Source organism: Dasypus novemcinctus, chromosome 29 (assembly GCF_030445035.2).
Source record: "Dasypus novemcinctus isolate mDasNov1 chromosome 29, mDasNov1.1.hap2, whole genome shotgun sequence".
Lineage (NCBI taxonomy): Eukaryota > Metazoa > Chordata > Mammalia > Cingulata > Dasypodidae > Dasypus > Dasypus novemcinctus.
The window spans coordinates 40,031,762-40,039,363 of record NC_080701.1 but is presented as its reverse complement, the minus strand read 5'-3'; the positions used below and the strand labels follow the sequence as shown (position 1 = coordinate 40,039,363).

Here is a 7,602-nt window from a genome sequence, read left to right as displayed (position 1 = left end):
CAGAGACTCTCAGATGGCATTGGAGAGGGTCATTCCTGCCTGTTGGCTCTGCAGGCCTGAGGGGAGCAGAAGCTCAGTGCTGCTTTAAGACCAACCCAGACCAACTGCTGCAGGAGGGAACATCAGGGAGTGGAAGGGATTCCAAACAAATTTAATTTGGAAAAGTGCCTGGTGCTCTGGTGGTTCTCATGACCTCTTCTTCAGACTCTAGTGTTTTCAGCATCTTCATCTCTTCTTGTTTGGAACATCTGGATCTCTCTGCCTGTAGTTCTAGGACCACTGAAGTTAATTCCTCCATCAACATTGCTGTCGTTCCCTTAGCCTTTCTGTAGGTGTCAATGAGGCTGAGCATTTTTAAAGTCACTTTCTCGGGAAGGAGACATGGCTCAATTGATAGAGCATCCACCTACCATATGGAAGGTCCAGGGTTTGATACCCAGCACCTCCTGGCCCGCGTGATGTGCTGGCCCGTGAGCAGTGCTGCTGTGCACAAGAAATGCCCTGCCACACAGGGGTTCCCCCGCTTAGTGGTGCCCCACATGCAAGGAGTGTGCCCCGCAAGGAGAGCTGCCCCATGTGAAAAAAGCACAGACCACCCAGAAATGGCACCACACGCATACAGAGCTGACACAGCAAGATGATGCAAAAAAAAAAAAGAGACACAGTTTCCAGGTGCTGCCTGTCAAGAATGCAAGTGGACACAGAAGAACATGCAGCAAATGAACACAGAAAGCACACAATGGGGGAGGGGAAGAGGAGAGAAATAAATAAAATACATCTTTTAAAAAATAAAGTTGCTTAGTCTAGCCTAGCATCCCCTAAAGATCACTTACTCTCTGCTTACCTCTTGTGAGCAGCACTCATCTTATCAAGAAGTTGACATTGCTTGTCAGTCAGTGTAGCTAGTGTGTCTGTCCGCAAGCTGCTCTTCATGTCTTATAAAAAGTTGACTTATAACAGACTGCACAAGTCTGAACAAAAATATGAAACACAACAGAATGCTGGTGAATATTGACACATGCCTCAGTCCCCCTGGAGGCTGTGGAATGTGAGGTCTGGACTAGTGTCATTGGGCTCCTTCCCCACCTCTCACAGATTCCCAATGACCATTCAAAAGACACTTTCTGTTCATTGAGATGGACATTATCCATCATCACCTCCTGGTTAGTTGTCCTGGGTGAGTCCAATGAATTGGAGAGTAGGTGTTGCAATGCTTCTGTAATTCAGGGCTCAACCGACACATGGATGGACCAAAGGTTGAAGTCTCTTGGACATATATTTATCAAGTATAGTGCTAAATATAAGTTCAAATAAAGGGGCAGAAGAGCCATGTGTAGAGATCCTATAAATGAGTGTGATTCTGCATATTCTTATGTATCTTTTTCTCTCCATCTCTCAGTTTTTTTAAAATTGATGTAAAAATTTTAAATAGTGAAATGCACTGATCTTAACTGCATGCCTTGTCATATTTTTAAAAGTTCCATCCCCTGTCCCTACAGTACTAATGACCCTATCAAGATATGAATCATTTCCATTCATTTGGAAAATAATCCCTATGCCCTTCACTCATTACATACCCCCCAACACATTCACCCATGATCTGATTTTCTGTTATCATACATCAGTTTTGCCACAGGAAATAAATTGGAATTTACATTTTGGCACATGCATCTTTTGCCCAAACATTGTTTCAGAATCATTCATATTTGGTAGATCAGCAGTTCTCTCATTTTTTATCATTGTGTCCTTTGACTTTGAATGACTATATTACAAAATGTTTACTCATGTTCTTCTTGCTGGATATTTTTGTCCTTCGAGTTTGGGATATTATGACTATCCATATATGTGTCCTTTATATCAGGACATGGTTTTCTTTCTCCTGGGTGATAGAAGGAAAGCTTAATCCCAAAAGATCCTTCACATCTTAACTAATTGCTTCCCTATTATCAACACTTTGTACGTGTGTAGGATCTTTATTAAGTTGGTTAAATTAAGTCTTTTACCCATTTTTAACTTGGGTGATTTGTCATTTTAGTGTGGAGCTGTAGAATCTCTTTATATATCATGGATATTAAACCTTTATTGGATATGTGATTTCCAAAATCTTTTCCTATTAAGTCGGTTTCTTTTTCACCTCCTCACACCTTACCCCTAACTAACACCTTAAACAAAAATTAATTGAAAATGAACAAAGACCTGAAGATATGATCCAGGACCATAAAACAGAAGACAATGTGGGGAAGGATCCTCAGATATTGTGTTGGGCAACTGTTTCTTAGACTTACACTCAAAGCACATACAATGAAAGAAAAATAGATAAAGGGAACCTCCTCATAATCAAGTCATTTGTGCTTAAGAGGACCTGGTCAATAAAGCAGTCTGCACAATGAAAGAAAATATTTGGAAGTTGAATGAAAATGAGAACAAAACATATCAAAACCTGGGGACAACACAAAGACACTGCTAAAAGAGAAATTTATAGCCTGCAATGCTTATATTTAAAAAGAAGAAATAAGGAAGCAGTTGTAGCTCAAGTGGTTGTGCACCTGCTTCCCACATACAGGGTACAGGCGTCAATCTCCAGCTCTGGTACCTAAAAACAAACAAACAAACAAAAAAATCACAGCAAAAATTGAACTAACTGCACATCTGGAGGAACTAGAAAAAGAACAGCAAACTAATCCTAAACCAAGCTGAAGAAAAGAAATAGTAAAGATCAGAGCAGAAATAAATGAAATCAAGAACAAAAAAAACCTATAGGGAATGGGAAGCAGCTGTGGTTCAATCAGTTGGGCTCCCATCTACCATATGGGGGGCTCTGGGTTCGCATCCTGGGGCCTCCTTATGAAGGCAGGCTCCCCCGTACTCTGCGGTGAGCCGCTGGCTCTGGCACCGCAGAGTGCTGCCCAGCCTGCAAGCGCAGTGGAGTGCTGCTGCCCACAAGTGCCACGGAGACCTGACACAGCAAGGTGACACAGCATAAAAGGGAGACAAGAAACAAACAAACAAACAAACAAACACAGAAGAGCACACAGTGAATGGACACAGATACCAGAAAACAAGCAAGCCACAAAGGGGCAGGGGGATAAATAAAAAATAAATACAGACACAGAAGACCACACAGTGAATGGACACAGAGAGCAGACAGCAAGCAACTTGCAAGGGGTGGGGGATATGAAATAAATGAATAAATGAATGAGAGAATGAATGAATAGATGAAAATAAAATAAATGAATGCAATAGGGAGAATCAACAAAATGAAAAGTTGGTTCTTTGAGAAGTTCAACAAATTTGACAAAGCCTTAGGGAGAGTAGTAATCAAAAAAGATGCAAATATATAAAATCAGAAATGAGAGGGACATATTACCACTGGCCCTGCAGAAATGAGAGATCAAAAAAGGATGCTATAAACTACTGTGTGCAAAAAACTAGACAATGTAGATGACATGGACAAATTCCTAGAAAATGCACAAACTTATACTAGGGGTTCTGAACAAGGGTTCAACAACCCCCCCAAGGGTGCATGGGAAGATTACAGGGGGCCTATAAGCTTGAAGGAATTTTGAATAATCCTAAATTTTAATTTTAAGACATGCCAATGTTAAGTGTCAAAAATTCTGCTGCTATGTTCTGAGAAAACATTCGTGGTTTTCACCTGACTGGCAAAGGGGTCCATGGAACAAAAAAGGATAAGAACCCCTGACCTCCACTGACTCTAGAGGAAATAGGAGATCTCAACAAACCAATCACAAGTAAAAAGATTGAAACAATCATCAAAAACCTCCTAAAGGGAAGCAGATTTGGCTTACCTGATACAGCGTCTGCCTACCACATGGGAGGCCCAGGATTCAAAACCAGGGCCTCCTGACCCATGTGGTGAGCTGGCCCACATGTAGTACTGATGTGCGCAGGGAGTGCCATGCCACACAGGGGTGTCCCCAGCATAGGGGAGCTCCACGCACAAGGAGTGCACCCCATAAAGACAGCTGCCTGTACAGAAAAGTACAGCCTGCCCAAGACTGGTGTTGCACACACGGAGAGCTGAGGCAACAAGATGATGCAACAAAAAGAGACTCAGATTCCCAGTGCTGCTGACAAGAATACAAGCAGACACAGAAGAATACACAACAAATGGACACAGAGAGCAGACAACTGGGGTGGGGGTGGGGGGGGAAGGGTGGAAATAAATAATAAATCTTAAAAAAAAAACCCCAAACCTCCCAAAGATGAAAAGTTCAGGATCAGATGGCTTCATAGGTGAATTCTTCCAGTCATTCAAAGATGATCTATTACCAAACTTGCTCAAGCTTTTCCAAAAAAATTGAACAGGAAAGAATGCTACCAAACTGATTCTATGAAGCCAACATCACCCGAATATCAAAACCAGATAAAGATACAACAAAAAAGAAAATTTCAGTCCAATATCTCTAATGAATATAAATGCAAAAAAGTCTTCAACAAAATACTTGCAAACCAAATAAAAAATCACATTAAGAGAATTATCGCCACAGTCAAGTCGGTTTTATCCCAGGTATGCAAGGGTGATTCAACACAAGAAAATCAATTAGTGTAATAAACCACATTGATAAATTGAAGAGGAAAAATCACATGATCTTCTTGACTGATGCAGAAAAGGCATTTGTCAAAATACAGCACCTTTTCTTGATAAAAACACCCAAAAGATAAGAATGGAAGGAAGCTTTCCCAATATGGTAAAATGTATATAGGAAAACCCCACAGCTAGCATGGTACTCAATGGTGAAAGATAAAATGTTGTGGGCAACTGGCTTACCTATTTGTTGCTTCCTGTTATTATACATGACATTGCAATTTCTTCCTGTTATTGTAAATGTTACCTTATTGTAGATGTTGCAGATGCTTCCTATTGTGAGCTGATTGCAGCAGTAGAAAGCTTTCCTGCTGAGATCATGACCAAGACAAGGATGCCCACTGTCACTATTGTTATTCAATATTGTACTAGAAATTCAAGCTAGAACAATTAGGCTAGATAAAGAAATAAAAGGCATCCAGATAAGAAAGGAAGAAGTAAAACTTCCACTATTCACTGAGGATATGACGTATACCTAGAATCTCCTGAAAAATCCATAACAAAGCTACTACACCTAATAGACAAGTTTGGCAAAGTGGCAGGATACAAGATTAATAAGCAAAAATGAATAGCGCTTCTATACATTACTGGTGTGCAATCTGAGAAGGAAATCAGAAAAAAAATTCATTTATAATAGTAACTAAAATAAAATATTTAGGAATAAAATTAAGCAAAGATATAAAAGGCCCATATTCAGAAAACTCCAACACTTTGCAAAAAGAAACCAAAGAAGACTTAAATAAATGGACAGCCTTTGTTCCTGGACTGGAAGGCTAAATATCATTAAGATGTCATTTCTACCCAAATAGATTTACATATTCAATGCAATCCCAATAAAAGTCCTGTCACCCATTTTTTGCAGAGATGGAAAAACCAATTATCACATTCTTCGGAAGGGAAAGTGTCCCTGAATAGATAAAAAATGGCTTGAAAAAAGAACAAGGTTGGAGGACTCTCACTTCTGGACTTTAAAGGATATTACCAAGGGAAGCAGATTTGGCTCAACTGATAGAGTGTTTGCCTACCATATGGGAGGTCCAGTGTTCAAACCCAGGGCCTCCTGACCCATGTGGTGAGCTGGCCCATGCGCAGTGCTGCTGTGCACAAGGAGTGCCGTGCCACACAGGGGTATGCCCCATGTAGGGAAGTACCACGTGCAAAGAGAACACCCCCTAAGGAAAGCCACCCCACGTGAAAAAAAAGCACAGCCCACCTAGGACTGACACCGCACACACGGGGAGCTGATGCAGCAAGATGACAGAATGAAAAGAGACACAGATTCCCAGTGCCACTTACCAGAATGCAAGTGAACACAGAAGAACACACAGCAAATGACACAGAGAGCAGGAAGGGGAGAGAAATAAATAAATCTTTTTAAAAAATAGAAAAATAAAGGATATTACCGAGCTAGTGGTAAAAACAGCATGGTACTGGCATAAAGACAGATTAACCAATGGAAACAAATTAAGAATTCAGAAATAGACCCTCACATCTATCGTCAAGTTTTTTTGACAAGCCTGTCAAGCCTTCCCAGCTGGGCCAGAACAGTCTACTCCCTTGGTGCAGGGAGAACTGGAAACCCATATCCAAAAGGAAGAGGACACCTATCGCACACCTTACACAAAAATTAATTCAAAATGGGTCAAGACCTAAATATAAAAGAGACAACCATGAAAGTGCTAATAGAAAATGTAGGAAAACATCTTTGACCTCTTGTGACCAGTAGTTTCTTAAACTTTACACCCAAAGCAGGAGCAACAAAAGATAAAATAGATAAATGGGACTGCCTCAAAATTAAACACTTTTGTACCTCAAAGGATCTTGTCAGAAGGGTGAAAAGGCAGCCAATTCAATGGGAGAAAATCTTTGTCAATCACACATCCAGCTTAGTGGAAGCGTTTTGGGCCTGGAATCCCTACACAACCTGGTAGCTTTAACACAATGAGCTCTATCCATACTGGGTATGACCTGTCAACCTCTATATTCCCTCCTGATGGGAGAGTTTTCAAGTTGAATATGCTATGAAGGCTGTGGAAAATAGTAGTACAGCTATTGGAATCAGATGTATAGATGGTGTTGTCTTCGGAGTAGAAAAATTAGTCCTTTCTAAACTTTATGAAGAAGGTTCCAACAAATGGTGTTTTAATGTTGATCGGCATGTGGGAATGACGGTAGCAGGTTTGTTGGCAGATGCTCATTCTTTAGCAGACATAGCAAGAGAAGAACCTTCCAACTTTAGATCTAACTTTGGCTGTAACATTCCACTCAAACGTCTTGCAGATAGAGTGGCCATGTATGTTCGTGCCTACACACTGTACAGTGCTGTTAGACCTTTTGCATGCAGTTTCATGTTAGGGTCTTACATTGTGAAGGATGGTGCACAACTCCACATGGTTGATTCATCGGGTGTTTCATATGGTTATTGGGGCTGTGCCATTGTAAAGCCAGGCCAGCTGCAAAGACAGAAATTGAAAAGCTTCAGATGAAAGAAACGACCTGCCGTGACGTTGTTAAAGAAGTTGCAAAAATAATTAACATAGGACATGTTGAAGGTAAAGATAAAGCATTTGAACTAGAGCTCAGCTGGGTTGGTGAATTAACTAAAGGAAGACATAAAATTGTTCCAAAAGATACAAGGGAAGAAGCCGAGAAATATGCTAAGGAATCTTTGAAGGAAGAAGATGAATCTGATGATGATAATATGTAACATTTACATCTGCTTCTGTTTTAAATTTCTATATAGTCCCATGTAAACTATTTAGCCCAATGGATTATTATATACCCAGTAACAAATTGTCATTAAATTTTTGTCTTATAATCATTGATGTTTGCTTAATATCTGCTTAACAAAATTAGTGTGGGCAATTGAAAACCCAGTACTCAGAATTAAAATGCCTGCTTAAACATTCCTTAGAGGCTGTTGGATCATATGAATTTAAAACCCCAGTCTACTAATATAGAAGCTAAAAATAACCTGCTGGGCTGTTGTTGCC

General features: G+C 40.3%; 1 pseudogene; it reads left to right on the top strand.

Annotated features, from left to right (window-relative positions):
• Positions 1–6,550: 6,550 nt before the first annotated feature.
• Positions 6,551–7,397, top strand: LOC101436231 (proteasome subunit alpha type-3 pseudogene; annotated as a pseudogene).
• Positions 7,398–7,602: the final 205 nt, after the last annotated feature.